At 38.1% G+C, this 17,593-nt stretch overlaps 1 protein-coding gene across 1 annotated transcript in view; it reads right to left on the reverse strand.

Moving 5' to 3' along the window:
• LOC106070594 (tyrosine 3-monooxygenase-like) overlaps positions 1 to 16,799 on the reverse strand; it is a 75,532-nt gene extending 58,733 nt beyond the window's left edge. The window contains exon 1 of the mRNA XM_056033774.1: positions 16,679 to 16,799. The gene's annotated coding sequence lies outside the window, so the exon portion shown is untranslated. The remainder of the gene's footprint in view (positions 1 to 16,678) is intronic.
• Positions 16,800 to 17,593: the final 794 nt, after the last annotated feature.

Genomic DNA, 17,593 nt, shown 5'->3' on the forward strand with positions numbered 1-17,593 from the left:
AACTTAAAGATATTTTATTTTAAACATATGAGAAGCGAGAATTTTAGAAAAAAAAATAGAAAGGAAGAGAATTTTTTGTTTTGTTTGATTGAATCTAGCAATTAATTTGTTTGATTATCTAATAACAAACAGTTTATTGCTAGGTTACATTTATGTCACTTTTACAAGTGAGTATTTCATATGTTTACAAAGCCTATATCAACTCACTTTGTCTTTCATATGTCTTACTGTCTGTCTGGTAAAATTTTGAACACGTTATTTCTGTGACACCCATTCTCGGATTAAGGGATATAAGTGATTAAGTGATATAGTTGTAAGTAAATTGCCCTTAGATGATTTTTTTTAGTATTTTTTGTTTATCTGTTCTACTAGTAAATACTAATATATTCTATAAACCAGAACCTGCAGGGTACGAAAAAGCAATAAGAAAACATGTTAATTCCTTACAACTGAAGATCTGTAAGTCCCCGAGGCTTCATTTGAGATGTACGTTTTTGTGATTTGTTAATGAAAATCAATTTCGAGTTCCTTCAATATATATATATTGGTTCACACATTTTCTGCATTGCATATGATTACAAAAACAATTTCTTATATGTCAAAAGCATGTGTGTGTATATATATATATAATGCAGACACACAGTCGCCCACACTTGAATGTATAGATTATTTGTTTATCAATGAGTGTACTAGGCTACACTTGAATGTATAGATTATTTGTTTATCAATGAGTGTACTAGGCTACACTTGAATGTATAGATTATTTGTTTATCAATGAGTGCACTAGGCTACACTTGAATGTATAGATTATTTGTTTATCAATGAGTGCACTAGGCTACACTTGAATGTATAGATTATTTGTTTATCAATGAGTGTACTAGGCTACACTTGAATGTATAGATTATTTGTTTATCAATGAGTGTACTAGGCTACACTTGAATGTATAGATTATTTGTTTATCAATGAGTGCACTAGGCTACACTTGAATGTATAGATTATTTGTTTATCAATGAGTGTACTAGGCTACACTTGAATGTATAGATTATTTGTTTATCAATGAGTGCACTAGGCTACACTTGAATGTATAGATTATTTGTTTATCAATGAGTGCACTAGGCTACACTTGAATGTATAGATTATTTGTTTATCAATGAGTGCACTAGGCTACACTTGAATGTATAGATTATTTGTTTATCAATGAGTGTACTAGGCCACACTTGAATGTATAGATTATTTGTTTATCAATGAGTGCACTAGGCTACACTTGAATGTATAGATTATTTGTTTATCAATGAGTGTACTAGGCTACACTTGAATGTATAGATTATTTGTTTATCAATGAGTGCACTAGGCTACACTTGAATGTATAGATTATTTGTTTATCAATGAGTGCACTAGGCTACACTTGAATGTATAGATTATTTGTTTATCAATGAGTGTACTAGGCTACACTTGAATGTATAGATTATTTGTTTATCAATGAGTGTACTAGGCTACACTTGAATGTATAGATTATTTGTTTATCAATGAGTGCACTAGGCTACACTTGAATGTATAGATTATTTGTTTATCAATGAGTGTACTAGGCTACACTTGAATGTATAGATTATTTGTTTATCAATGAGTGCACTAGGCTACACTTGAATGTATAGATTATTTGTTTATCAATGAGTGCACTAGGCTACACTTGAATGTATAGATTATTTGTTTATCAATGAGTGTACTAGGCTACACTTGAATGTATAGATTATTTGTTTATCAATGAGTGTAATAGGCTACACTTGAATGTATAGATTATTTGTTTATCAATGAGTGAACTAGGCTACACTTGAATGTATAGATTATTTGTTTATCAATGAGTGCACTAGGCTACACTTGAATGTATAGATTATTTGTTTATCAATGAGTGTACTAGGCTACACTTGAATGTATAGATTATTTGTTTATCAATGAGTGTACTAGGCTACACTTGAATGTATAGATTATTTGTTTATCAATGAGTGCACTAGGCTACACTTGAATGTATAGATTATTTGTTTATCAATGAGTGTACTAGGCTACACTTGAATGTATAGATTATTTGTTTATCAATGAGTGTAATAGGCTACACTTGAATGTATAGATTATTTGTTTATCAATGAGTGCACTAGGCTACACTTGAATGTATAGATTATTTGTTTATCAATGAGTGCACTAGGCTACACTTGAATGTATAGATTATTTGTTTATCAATGAGTGCACTAGGCTACACTTGAATGTATAGATTATTTGTTTATCAATGAGTGCACTAGGCTACACTTGAATGTATAGATTATTTGTTTATCAATGAGTGTACTAGGCTACACTTGAATGTATAGATTATTTGTTTATCAATGAGTAAAAAAAAAAAATGTTTGTAAAATGTTTTACATGTTTCGGATGTTCCTTCAGAGTTGAAGATAGTTTACTTCCTAGTCCAAACCTCCCGCAGGACGACGGGGGATGGGAGCGGGCAGGGTTTGAACCCTCGACCGTCGATAAATCCGAACGACAGTCCAGCGCGCAAACCGCACGACCAGGCAGCCATCCATGAGTGTACTAGGCTACACTTGAATGTATAGATTATTTGTTTATCAATGAGTGTACTAGGCTACACTTGAATGTATAGATTATTTGTTTATCAATGAGTGTACTAGGCTACACTTGAATGTATAGATTATTTGTTTATCAATGAGTGTACTAGGCTACACTTGAATGTATAGATTATTTGTTTATCAATTAGTGTACTAGGCTACACTTGAATGTATAGATTATTTGTTTATCAATGAGTGCACTAGGCTACACTTGAATGTATAGATTATTTGTTTATCAATGAGTGTACTAGGCTACACTTGAATGTATAGATTATTTGTTTATCAATGAGTGCACTAGGCTACACTTGAATGTATAGATTATTTGTTTATCAATGAGTGCACTAGGCTACACTTGAATGTATAGATTATTTGTTTATCAATGAGTGCACTAGGCTACACTTGAATGTATAGATTATTTGTTTATCAATGAGTGCACTAGGCTACACTTGAATGTATAGATTATTTGTTTATCAATGAGTGCACTAGGCTACACTTGAATGTATAGATTATTTGTTTATCAATGAGTGTACTAGGCTACACTTGAATGTATAGATTATTTGTTTATCAATGAGTGCACTAGGCTACACTTGAATGTATAGATTATTTGTTTATCAATGAGTGCACTAGGCTACACTTGAATGTATAGATTATTTGTTTATCAATGAGTGTACTAGGCTACACTTGAATGTATAGATTATTTGTTTATCAATGAGTGCACTAGGCTACACACTTTGCGCATGCATACATTTATTGCGACATTTCATATTCTAAAAATAGACATTTTGGTTACTTATATCATGTACATCTTTTATCTTGGTAGAAAAAGTTAATAATAAAACCTTTGGTTTTCAGTTTAAAGTATTAACCGTCAACTTTCTAATATTGAGGGTGTATTTCTTGTGCTCAGTGGAATGTTTGCTTTCCAGGAAGGTCATGTCAGTCCCTAGAGAAGGACTTGAGAATTCAGAACCTGACTCTGTTTAACATGGTCAAACAAGGTCAAACAAGGTCGTTGTGGGCGTGCACATGGTGTGGGTGGAGAAGAAAGTGGACCACAGCTTGAAAAAGGACATACAAGTGTAAATGATGAGACCATCAAGCCAGCACAATGATGTGCCTGGAGATTGAGTACATTAACAAGAAAAGAAAATATCTAGATAAACTATGAAACAATTGTTGGAAATGTTAAGACAGAAGAGATCTTTTTGCTGTAGGTCAGTAATCCCCAATCCATATCGTGCCCTCGATGATTTGCAATCCTGCTCTCCATGTGGTGCTTTCCTGCCCTAAATATGGAGCTATTTTGCCCTCCATGTGGTGTTACCCTGCCCTCCATGTGGTGTTACCCTGCTCTCGATGTGGTGCTTTCCTGCCCTAAATATGGAGCTATTTTGCCCTCCATGTGGTGTTACCCTGCTCTCGATGTGGTGCTTTCCTGCCCTAAATATGGAGCTATTTTGCCCTCCATGTGGTGTTACCCTGCTCTCGATGTGGTGCTTTCCTGCCCTAAATATGGAACTATTTTGCCCTCCATGTGGTGTTACCCTGCCCTCCATGTGGTGTTACCCTGCCCTCCATGTGGTGTTACCCTGCCCTCCATGTGGAGCTATCCTGCTCTTGATGTGGTGTTATTCCGCTCTCGGTGTGGTGTTATCCTGTCTTCCATGTGCTGCTATATTGTCTTCCATGTGCTGCTATATTGTCTTGCATGTGCTGCTATCCTGCCCTCGATGCGATGCTATTAAGCCCTAAATATGTTGCTATCCTGCCCTTCATGTGGTTCTATCCTGCCCTCCATGTGGTGCTATCCTGCCCACTAGCGGATCCAGAACTTTGGAGTGGGAGGGGGCGATTTTTTTACAAACCCTAACCCTATGCATAAACATGCGTACAGCATATATATATATATATATATATATATATATATATATATATATATATATGAGAATTTTAAAAAGCAGCATTTCTCAACCTCCGGCGAAAAACAAAACAACTGGCGCAGCGCTATAAGGTTCCCAAGTGGGGTTCGGGGCGAAGCCCCGACGACAAAAGCGTTTTCTTGCTTTTTTCACTGCAGAAACGCATTCTCCTGACATCTACAGCTCATTGTTCATCAATGGAGTTCGGGGCTTCGCCCCGACGCCAAAAGCGTTTTCTTGCATTGTTCACTGCAGAAACGCATTCTCCTAACAACTACAGCTCATTATTCATCAGTGGGGCGCCAAAAACGTTTTCTTGCATGCTTCACAGAAGAAGCGCGGCCAATGGGGTTTTGAGTTTAAAACCCCCTACCAGTGGTTTTTGCTGCTAAATCCCCCTCTTCTATAAAGCAAAACAAACAAAAAATGAAAACGACAATCCACAAATTCCAAGAGCACAGTTAAAGAAGATTTTGATTTTAAAACCCCTCCAAAATTTACGATAAACCCCCTGTTCAATATGAAAGAAAGCAAATTATTAACTCAAAATGTTATGAAGTTTGAAGCTAAAAAATACATCTTCAATAAGAAAAAAAAAGCAAATTACACACTCTAAAATCTATAAGCGAAGCTAAAAGGGTTGTTTTGAAACTAAAAAATACATCTTCAATAAAAAAAAAAAAAAAAAGCAAATTACACGCTCTAAAATCTATGAGCGTAGCCAAAGGGGTTTTGAGTTTAACCCCCCCTCCCCGGCCAGCGGGGTTTGAAGCTAAGAAATACATCTTCAATGTAAAAAATAAAAGCAAATTACGCACTCAAAATGCTATCAGCGTTGCCAAAAGGGGTTTTGAGTTTAAATCGCCCTTCAGAATTGTTTCATGCTAAAAATATCTCTTCAATATAAAAAAAAAGTAAATTACACACTAAAATTATTTGAGCGTAGCCAAACCAATTGGGAGTTTTTGGTTTAAAATCCTCTCCTCCAGATGGTTTTGGGTTTAAAATTCCCCTACATAGCGTTTTGAGGTGGAAAACCTCTATCTTGAATATTATTCTAAAGCAAACTACAGTAACCAAATTCCATGATCGTAGCTAAATTGGGTTTTGAATTTAAAAAAACATCAACAAAGTCCTGAGATTTTTTAGTTTAAAACTCCAACAGATGATTTTGACGATAAACCTTTTCGATATAAAATCTAAAGCAAACTACCGTCACCTAATTCCAAGAGCGTATTCAAGAGAGGTTACACATTTCTACCAGTGGCGGGGCTATATAATTAAAGTGCAGTGAATAGTCATCTGCCGAAATTGAAAAACACTAAATTTGGCTCAACAAAGATGGCTAAGACAGATTTTAGGAGTCCGTTATAGAGATCGGGTCTGAATCAAGGAAATCCTATGCTGAACTGGGAGTCGACCCCTTAGCAAGATTGTGTGAGCAGGTCAGGAGGCGCTGGAGACCCTTTTATCTGCTCAACATTAATTCCTTTTACAGTAGGCAAATGGTAGCTCTACTGGGTGGGCTCAATCTGTGCATCTCGGTCTGCGACCAAGGGGCTAGAGTCGCCTAAGTAACTAGACAGCACAATTAAACTAAACTAACTAAACTAACTAAGAAAAAGCAATAACGAAACTTTAATTGAAAATAATAAAACAAAACGACACTTTATTTACATAAAAAAATAAATCAGTATAAAATAATAATAAAATGAAATATGTACACTAACTACTATTATAGAAGCCAACAACTCACCAAAACAAAAACCCTCTTGACCTATGCTACTACCAAAATCAACACTAACAAACCAACCGTGCCAATAACCGTCTAACTAACCGCCAACTTATTAGTCTAGACAATAACCGAACTCTAATCGAACTATCCTAGTAAATCCTACTCACTGGCGGATCCGGGGGGGGGGGGGGGGGGCGGTAGGGGCGATCGCCCCCCCCCCCCGCTTTCGGGGGGGGGGGGGCGGACGAATTTTAGTATAGAATTCACACAATTTGTATACGAATTTATTACTTATGTTAATAATATATACTAATTATTTATATTTCAACCTATTTTTAGATTATTTCGCCCCCCCCCTTTCTAGTATTTTGTCCGATTTGGTAGGGTCTGGAAGGGGCGATGGCATCAATCCGCCCCCCCCCCCCCCCCCCCCCGCCACACCATAAACTTTCGAGTGGGGGCGCGGTCCTATTTATTTGTAGAAATCACAGCTTACTAACAGAATCAATTAAATATCTATATGATTAAAACTTGTTATTGGTATTTTAACCGATCTTTATATTATGTCGTTCACCTGTTGGCCGATTGGAAGGGGAGGGGCGAATACTGCCCTTTACATCTAAACCCTTTGTGTGTGGGGGGGCGGTCCTACTTTTATGGAGAAATCATAGTATGTGAACAAAATTAGTCGAATATCTATATAATATAAACAGGTGGAAGTGCGATACATGCAATCACCTCCCCCCCCCCCCCCATCGGACAAACCAATACTTTTTCTTTTTGTATTATAGTAAGAAATTACAAAATTTAGAAAATCTGTCACTAATATAATTTATATATGCTATAAAGTAAATACTTATATCGAGTCGCCCAACCCGTATTCTTTAATGCAAAATGCAATCATTAGCAGAAATTATAAACAGGAGCGAGTATTAATCGTTTTCATTTTACCGCCCTTCCCCTTTCCAGACAGAGTTTGTGTAATTTCACATGAATTTATCATAACTATTTTAAGAAAGACTTTGCTTTGGATAAGTTATAATTCAAACGAATTTTTTTAATATAACAGTCACGGTTGAGATGAGTTCAAAAGCCAGATAATCTTTTCCTAGTCTACTTTTTCCAACCTTTACTCTATCTCATATTTTTCTAGTTAAATAAATTTAGGACAATAATTCACAATTTATGCTTGAATTTTATTGAATATTATTAATCGAATTTTTTTTTTCGGCGGCGATCCTCAAAGCCTTAATCTAAATATGTGGAGTATCTTATCTTTTCAAAAAACAAATCGGTTGTATTTGCAATGTATTATGGGCCTATAGATTCATATTAGAATATTTTTCCACATTATTCAAAAGGTCCTTTATAATAGAATGAATAATGAGCTGTGGGTCAGGAGAATGCGTTACTGCAGTGAAGAATGCAAGAAAACGCTTTTAGCGTCGAGGCTTCGCCCCGAACCTCACTGATGAATAATAAGCTGTAGATGTCAGGAGAATGCGTTTCTGCAGCGAAAAATACAAGAAAACGCTTTTGGCGTTGGGGCTTCACCCCGAACCCCACAAATAAGTAATGAGCTGTAGATGTCAGGAGAATTCGTTTCAGCCGTGAAAAATGCAAGAAAACGCTTTTGGGGTTGGGGCTTCGCCCCGAACCCCACTGATAAATAATGAGCTGTAGATGTCAGGAGAATGGGTTTCAGCCGTGAAAAATGCAAGAAAACGCTTTTGGGTGTCGGGGCTTAGCCCCGAACCCCACTGATGAAGCTTACAGCGCTCTCCAAGACCCCCAAGCTTGCAAGAGAAAGGCCTCAACATGACTGGGTTTTTTTCTGGTTTTTTTTCGCCGAAGATTGAGAAACAGTCTTATTTTATTCTCATGTATCGAATATATTGTTACGATTCTCTCCTTAATCAGGCTTTCTGTAAACACTTCTAAACACAACACAACATATCAACACATCAAGAACTTGAGAGCAAGGCTCCAAATAATCTGGTACTTTAATAAGGGTCAAATAAAACAGCCAATACGACACAATTGGCAACACAATCAACTGCTACAACATTAGACCGTATATCACTGTACTAAACTCATAACTCTACTGTCTCTTCCTGGACTCGTACGTTTCAGTAGAGGACTGCACCAGGACCGACTTCATGGCTCACTAACAGTCCCGGTCTCAACGCTCTCCGGTCTTGAACTGCTGCTTTTCTACACACTGTGTCTGGTCTGCGCAGGCTTATGATCAGATGACCCTAACACGGGCGCTATTCACGTGCATGTTCATGCCAGTACTGTCCCTTGCTTTTCAATATAGCACGCTAAACTGTATTACTGGCCTGTGTCACCAATGTCAGCTGATCACACACATTTAACCCTTTTGCGTCGCAAATAGGGTTATAACACTGCCCCCTTCTCAGATTTGTCCGTCCCGGACAAAATCTATCACACGACATGGGCAGTGGAGGTGAATCGATGCAGGAGGAGGTCTATCGGTGGGGGCGACTATGGGCTTATATTGCCATCTCGATGGAGCCATCTGCGTTGTATTCTGCGCATGTCTCTTTCTCCTACTCCAGGTGACCTTCATCTGGTTGCTCTGGCATCTTGGTCGCAGCACCATCCACTTTGGATTCAGCAAACGTGGTCTTCTTCTGTCGTTCACTACTGAGGGAAGCCACTTAACACATGGGGAGGGATAGGATGTCAGGGCCGAAGTCAACAAGATCTTTAGCCTATCAGATTGTTTCATAGGGCTTTTAAGAAAAGGGCTTTGGGAATGGGTATCAGGTCCACAGGAGGGGAAATAGTGGCACACATCATCTTCAGGCTTGTCCAGAGGGCAAACTAGTGGAGCAAGTTGACAGCACTCCACTTGCGAAGGTCCCTCATACTCAGCATCAGGCTCTAGTTGACTTTCCTGACCACCATCAGGGCTTCTCCTTCGAATCTCGTCAGTAGACCAATCGTCTGTTAAGTTCAGACAGCTTCGATGACTTTCTGCTTGCAGAAGTCCACCGACTGCTGCATCAGGTTTCGTTGCATTCTTTAGAACACCAACAGGACACATCTCTCTGGTCTGGGCAGCTGGACAAACGTCTGTTAGGGTTCCTTGGAGTTTGCTCCTCCCTGCGAAGCTCGACACGTAAAGTTCTTGCCAAACATCTGGGTGCAGTCTTCAGGATTTGAGTTCCTCTCATCAGCACTGACAGATTGACAGATGTCTTTAATATCCTCAGCTACAAGCTTGGGGTAAGACACAACGTTGTCTTGTTCTGTCTGGCTGACGGAGGCACTCATTTCTGCAGCAAAACCGTTGGTTGAGCTATTGGTCTCGGTCTCTTCTCTGGTTTCTTCATCTGTCTCTTTCTGCGAGTCACCCTTGATCACATTCGGAAAGCCAGCGAGAAATGTGATCAAGAGCTCTACCACATCAGGTTCGAGTTCAAAGAGCTACGTGTTCGGATCTTCCTCTTCATCCACTAGGGCTTGCCGGAGACGTTCTTTAAGAGTTTCGTTGCTCCTTTCGTAGAACTTCAGTCCTCGCCATTTCAGCTCTTGTTTCAGTTCTTTCAGATTCAGTTCATCTAGCAGTTTTACAGAATCCATAGGAAATCCCACTTCTGACACCAGTGTTACGTTTCTCTCTCCTACTATCCAGGTTCTCTTCAAACTGCACCACACGACACAACGAACTTAAAGAACCTCACAACTCATCAGGGCTCCAAAGTAACAGTAACAGTTTAATTTCAAATACATTACAAATACTGTCCAAAACCTAGCCTTGCTCCGCCTGACTTCACACACCGTATGTCTCTAACTTCGCCTCGTCTGGTCACATTGCGAGGTAACGTGAAGTCCGTCTTTCTGACACACTCGCTCTTATATAGTGTCTCTACTGGTCTTCTAGAATCTGATGGAACGTTCTTGACCACTCAGAATGATCACAATCGCCGTGACTTGCGTGCATAATATTTACACACAGGTCGTTGCCGAACTGGCGTGTACTGTCACTGGGTCACAGTTGACCGCTCTTCCTGCGCTGGACTGGACCGATTTGGGTAGGCTAAAAACACACAGCACTACCCCCATCTGTGTCACCACCAGGTTTACAACAACATATATATATATATATATATATATATATATATATATATATATATATATATATATATATATATATATATATATATATATATATATATATATATATATATCTTCTTATCTTATCTTATATAATACAGACGTTACTTCAAAAAAGAAGATGATTACGTCCTACGCGTCATGCATTTAGTCATGCATATTAACCAATGACTTAAATTCTGCCAAGTCACTGGTTTTCCTGGCTAGCTCAGACAACCCATTCCATGCTCTAATAGCACTAGGGAAGAAGGAGTATTTGTACAAATTTGTCCTAGCATATGGGACGAGGAATGTGCCTTTATCTTTGTGTCTTTCAGAGTATTTTATTAAATTTTGTTTTTGTATTTGAAGATTATGGTTCAGTGTTTCAGTGTTTTATGTATTATTGCTACTTTACTTTTGAGCCTTCTGTCCTGAAGGCTTTCTAAATTTAGTGATTTTACTAAAGGTGTTACTCTAGTCAAATGTGAATATTCGTTTGTTATGAATCGCACTGCTCTATTTTGTGTCTGTTCTAGTTTCTTAATGTTTTCTTGAGTTGAGGGGTCCCAAACAGAGGATGCATATTCTATTATTGGCCTAACAAGGGTTAAATAACATTTTAGTTTAATGTTCTTATTTGATTTATAGAAATTTCTTTTAATAAATCCTAATGCTTTGTTTGATTTTTTTGTAGTTTCATCAATATGTGGATTCCATGACAGTTTTTCATTTATTATAACACCTAGGTATTTTGCGTTTTTAGTCTGTGTTACTGGTTTGCCATGAATAAGATAAGTGGAATTAATTTGTTTTAGTTTTTTTGTTACTCTTAACAACTGACATTTTTCTGGGTGGAAAGACATGCTCCAATTTGATTCCCATTTCTGTAATTCATCTAATTCTCTATGTAAAATATCTGTGTCTTGGGTTGTTTTTATTGTTCTATATATTATGCAATCGTCTGCAAATAATCTGACTTTTGTTCCTGAAGTAATGCAATTTGGTAAATCATTTATGTAAATTAAAAATAGTAGTGGACCCAAGACTGTTCCTTGAGGTACACCTGAGTTTACTGTTATCGGTGTTGATTTAGAGCCATTTATTATTACAGTTTGTTCTCTCCCTATCAGAAAGTCTTTAATCCACTGATGCAATGGACCATTAATGCCGAAATATTTTAATTTTTTAAGCAAACTATGGTGGGGAACTTTGTCAAAAGCCTTAGAAAAATCTAGTAAGATAGCATCTATTTGTTCACTATTATCTAAACCTTTTGAAAAATCATCAATTAGTCCTATTAGTTGTGTTTCACATGATCTATATTTCCTAAAGCCATGTTGGTATGGTGTGAGGACATTATGTTTGTCTAAGTGGTTTATGATGTTGCTACATATTATGTGTTCTAGGATTTTACATGTGATGCTGGTAAGTGATACTGGTCTGTAGTTTCCTGGGTCAGATTTTTCTCCTTTTTTAAATAGGGGGGTGACATTAGTTTCTTTCCAGTCCTTTGGTACTCTGCCCTGGTTAAGTGAAGCCTGAAAGAGTATTTATATATATATATATGCTGTACGCACGTTTATGCATAGGGTTAGGGTTTGGAAAAAAATCGCCCCCCCCCACTCCAATGTTCTGGATCCGCCAGTGATCCTACTATAACACAAACAGATCAAACCAGCTACATAACTAAATCACTACATCAACTACTACACTAGACCTAGATCTACACTTACACCCTACAATAAACTAGTCTAGATCTACAATATTCTACTACTACGAAGCTAGCTAACGAAGAGTTTACAAATGCTAAAAATAAACTGAGAAAAGCAATAATTGAAGGGGAGAACTGACATACAAAGAAAAAGCTGAGAATTTCTTTGCCTAGAACAACTCTAAACAATGCTGGGAAGGATTAAAGAAAATAACAGGCTGCGCCTCAAAACGGGAACGAATTTCAGTGGATGATGATGAGAAATTCGCCAACGAACTAAATTATTTTTATTCTCGTTTTGACAAAGAAGATTTTGTTGATCTACACAAAGAACTTTTCAACACTCTGTCCAAAGGAAAACAAGAACCCTACGTCAATTTTGTAACTGAGGATGAAGTGACCTTGTTATTTAAAAGAATAGACGTAAAAAAAGCTTCTGGACCAGACAAAATTAGTGGCAAGCTGATCAAGCTATGTGCGGAGCAAATCTCCTGTCACATCTTGAACCACTCATTGCAAACGTGCGTAATTCCACACATCTGGAAAACTTCAGAGATCATACCAGTGCCAAAGAAACCAAAAATAGATTGCTTAAATGATTTCCGCCCAGTAGCACTAACACCTATTGTTATGAAATGTTTTGAAAAATATATGCTTAAACAACTTGTAGCAAAAGTCAATAACAGCCTAGACCCTCACCAATTTGCATACAAAGCAGCTAGAGGAACTGAGGATGCCCTTCTATTGCTTTTGGACCAGCTTTATAAGCATCTCGATATAACCAAAACATATGCACGAGTCCTCTTCGTAGATTTCTCCTCGGCTTTCAATACCATATGTCACAAAAACTAAAGAACTTATAATAGATTTTAGAAAGAAAAAACAAACTATACTTGAACTGCAAATAAACACTACATCTATAGCTGGGGCTTGTGACCTTTGACCACTGGGGTGGTAATTTGCATACTGGCGAAAGGACTCTAGATAAGAAGAATGTTTTTTTGGACAATCCGATGGTCTAGAGGTTAATTTCGCTTGGTGCGTTATCGCTAGGCTGTTGTTTCGAATCCAGTGTCACAGGTTCGGGCCTCGGTCGGCGCATGCCCTTATTTTCGTAGCATAATAATTCACTACTTTCTCTCTTAAAAACTTGGTCCCTGGTGCTGTCATTCATTTATGTTTAATATATGTATACATCTATAGAACAAGTAAAGGCATATAAATATCTAGGCGTTATCATCAACAACAAGCTTTCATGGAAAGACCACCTTGGAACTCTGACATAGAAAACAGCCCAGCGACTCTTTTTTCTATACAAACTCAATAGCTTTAAACTAAACAAGAAGATCCTTGAGACTTTTTACGGCGCGACTATACAAAATCTGCTAACATACGGAATAACTTGTTGGCAAGGCAACGCCTCATCTAAAATGTTGAGACGTCTAGAAAACATCATTTAAAAAGCATCAAAAATTACATTCACAACATTACCACATTTAAAGGAACTTTTTGAAAAAGGGCCTAAGAAAAATCGAAAACATCTTGGAAGACAACGGCCACCCGCTCCATCAGAACAACGTCAGGTCGTCGCGAAGTGGGCGACTGCTGTCAATCAAAACAAGAACGGAGCGGTGCAAAAACTCGTTCGTACCTCACTCGGTCAGACTCTATCACCGCCACTCATTGATCAGGGAACATGAAATGCACCAAGATACCTTTGTGTAGTCGCTGAATGAACTCTTTATGTTGTCTGTTGTATTTATGTGTATTTTTCTGTTGTGTTGTCTTTATATGAGAAAATAGTCCTTGTAATCACAACAAATTTCCGTAAGGATCAATAAAGCAGTCTTAGTCTTAGTCTTAGTCTTACAACCAACCCATAACACTAACACTAAAACAAGAACATCTTAGTTACTAGTACCTTACTATTAGTATCCACTAAGAACAGACTAAGCCCTAAGCCACTAAGCCGACTAAGGTAACACTACAGAAACAAAATAACACTAGATCTACAGCAGCAATTATAGCAGGACAATAAAGCAGGCATGCAGCTTAACTGCGGCAGGAATTATAGCCTGCTATTACATAACAAAAAAAACAACAACATAATACAATAATGAAAAGCTAGACCTAGCCTAGCACGTACACATATCTATATGATTATTTATGCATGAAGTAAATACATTCACCCTCATGTAGCTAATGAAAGCCATACACTAATGATATACAACAGATGTCTACGCCCCAACACAAGTTGAGCTAGACTACAATAAACCTTATAGCCATCTTTCACAATAAAATTAGTTACAAACTGCCAACTCAACTAGAAGTTATGCCATAAAGGGAATATTAATACAAAATTACTACCTTATTGAACATAAGATATTGTTATAACTCTGCCATGCGCACCCCCATCCAGGCTAGTGCAAGAAGGTGCGCACTGTGAAAGACTAGACCTAAAAGGATGTCAACATTAGAAAGGGGAACGATTTCCGCATAAGTCCAGAGCCAATATGAAGAGACAGTGATAAAAGAAGAGGTTGTTTTGTGTACCTGTTATGTCGTGTAAATAAACATCTATGTGTCGTTGAGTTGCCTCCCTTAAGTTATTACATTGGTGTCATAAGTGGGATTATAGGCAACTCAACGGGCTTTGATTACAATGACATATTTGAAGCTATTACATCAGCTCTCAATTAAAGAGCTAAGACAAGAGCTTCGGGACCGAGGTTTAAAACCCGTCGGTAGTAGGAAAACGCTCACGGCTCGTCTCCGGCAACCTACCAATTTGTAAAGTGAACCTGGGATTGTTGAGGTCATTGGCGATATACAGAACTCTAGGGATGCAGTTATTGAACAAATGAACATGATTAGGAACATGAACAAGGAACATGAAGTGGAACAAGGTAGATGAAAGTGTATTGCAAGTAAAAGGCCAAATAGACCAAAGTGATAAAATTGAGTCGCAAGCAAAAGGAGGAATAAACTCGTGTGATGGATGTTTAATTTTGTACTGAAGTGAACTGTAGATGATGTCTTCAATGTAGTTGAACGACAGAACATAAAACTTGAAATAAAAAAAAAAAGTAACTACTAATCCAACATTAGCGCTGAAGACAAAAATAAATAGAACTAACCACGGACAAAAATAGGAAAGAACATCCACATCTCTAAGACTAGTTAACTATTTTAAAAACTACTTTTTCTCTACGGGTAAAACACAAAACAACAGAAAAAGACTAAAACTAGCAGAAAGTTATAAATAGCGGAAATTACAATGTACTCAGCCCTGACCTATGTAAACTAAAAAGACACTAAATTACATATTTCTAGCACTGGCCTATATAATTTAACAATTTGAAATGCAGTTAAAAAAAAAGATAATAAAAAAAATTAGATCTAGGAGCGTCAGCTCACAATTGTAACAGAGCGTCGCATAAGGTTTGCGGGACATGTTCTCCGATAAAATGAATTACGCATAATAAGAGTTGCGATGACATCCTATTACAACCTGGCGCCACACTTTCATGGAGGTCCTTAGAGCAGGTGGGAAGAGGCTTCAGACATTACCAGTGTCAGATTTTTGTGGAAACAGCTTGACGGCAAATGCGCCGAACGGCGCGGGAGGGTCTAAGTCAGTAAGAATAGCACATTTAGGTTTTTGAAATAAGACTTTTTAATAGCAGGAAAATGCACTGTAGATACCTCAGAATATGCATTTTGTTGGCATTCAGTACCAGAAATATTGTTTAACGGCGGGGCTCCGCCCCGCGCTGGAGGAGCTCCTAACGCTCCCTCAGACCCCCTTGCTGGCAATGTCGGGGAGTCAACAATTTTTCCACAAACTCCAGGAATTCTAGGGTACAATAAACGTGTTCCGAAAAAATGAAGGGTCAGAATGTAATAAAGATTATGTACACACACATACATACAAATATTTTTCTTCGCGAGGGGGGGGGGAGGAAAAAATCCCCCCAAACCCCCCCCCCCCTGAAAAGAAAAATCCTGGCTACGCCCATGGAATTATACATATGTTTTTTGCCGGGGGGGGGGGGGGGGGGGAGAGACAAAAATCCCCCCCCCCAAAAAAAATACTGGCTACGCCCATGACTAGAAACCCCCTGCCCCTCCACTACTATCGGTAGGAGAGACCCTCTCTTGTATACAAAACGTTTAGAAATGTCTACATATTGAATAGTACAAAGTCAAGACACACTAGCTTTAATAAACATTCAATTCATTATGTAAATTTGTGTCCAAGCATATAAATATATTTATGCCAGAAAACCTCCGGATGATTGTGTTATGATTGTATGAAGACGAAGAATGGTGCGGCTTGACGTTACAGACATATATGATACCAAACTGCTCATTGATTGCACATTCTGTGGCTGTACCTCTTTGATTTGATCAATTGATAGGATGTTTCTTCGTTTGGACCATTCTAGATCAGATGGTAGCCAATCTCTGGTAGTTATTAATAGAACGTTATGGTGATGTGGTCAACTTTTTTTTTTCTTCGGGGGGGGGGGGGGGGAGAGGGGGAATCAAGGAATGAAACAAAGATATTTACCAGCTGCGTGCATACCGGTCTGGACCTTCACTCGTGGTTATACGGCGCTTCGAAACTTCTGCCCACGGTTCAGCCAGGAGGTTGGAGAGGGCGCTGTGAGCTCCACCAGCGAGATCTGGGGTGGAGTTCGGAACTTAGAAAATGCATTTTCTGCTGTGACTATCATATCATCATCATATGTATCATATAAGTTAAGACTAGTCTTCTAACGAAAATGGCAGGTTAAATATCAAATCTATCAAACTGCATTTATGAATGTAGCCTAGCGACTGGTAGATGTGTGCAATGTGTTGCTATTTGGCAACGTTTGTACTTGAAAGTGACTGTACTTTGCTTTTGTTTTTTGTTTTGTTTTTAATCTGTGACTCTATTTCTGGTAGATACCAGCAACTGTTAAGAAATGTGAAATGTTCTGGGGGGTTTTTTGTTTTTTGTTGTGTTTTTTTTTTTGTTGGCCTTAGTGCTGGGTTTAGTAAGTGTGGGAACTCTGAGTATGATTTTTTGTTGAGGCTCAAACCTCAAGATCGAATATTAATCCAGCATGAATTGGTATTGCTTGGCGGTTTGTATGCAGACTGCTTTCAATAGATGTCTCATTTTTTCCCGGTCCTTCATTGGAAATGATGGAAGTTGTTGTTAGAAGTAATTATTTTTTGGTTTTTTTTTTGGGGGGGAGGGGGCGTGTGTGGGGAGGGCTACTGGTATTATTTCTGATGTCTTCCAAATGGTAGGTATTTTGTGCGTTTACGAGGACTTGTTGAATATAGCACAGAAGAAAGCTGTTACACTAGCTTCCCACTTTATTTTGGCTGTGTTGACTTGTTAGAACATTTTGGTCACTTCTTGGAACTGGTCATATTGTTGATTGTTAAAGGCCTCCGCGCGGTGTTGATTCTTGACAATATGTCTAGTGTA

This window comes from Biomphalaria glabrata, chromosome 6 (assembly GCF_947242115.1).
Source record: "Biomphalaria glabrata chromosome 6, xgBioGlab47.1, whole genome shotgun sequence".
Taxonomy (NCBI): domain Eukaryota; kingdom Metazoa; phylum Mollusca; class Gastropoda; family Planorbidae; genus Biomphalaria; species Biomphalaria glabrata.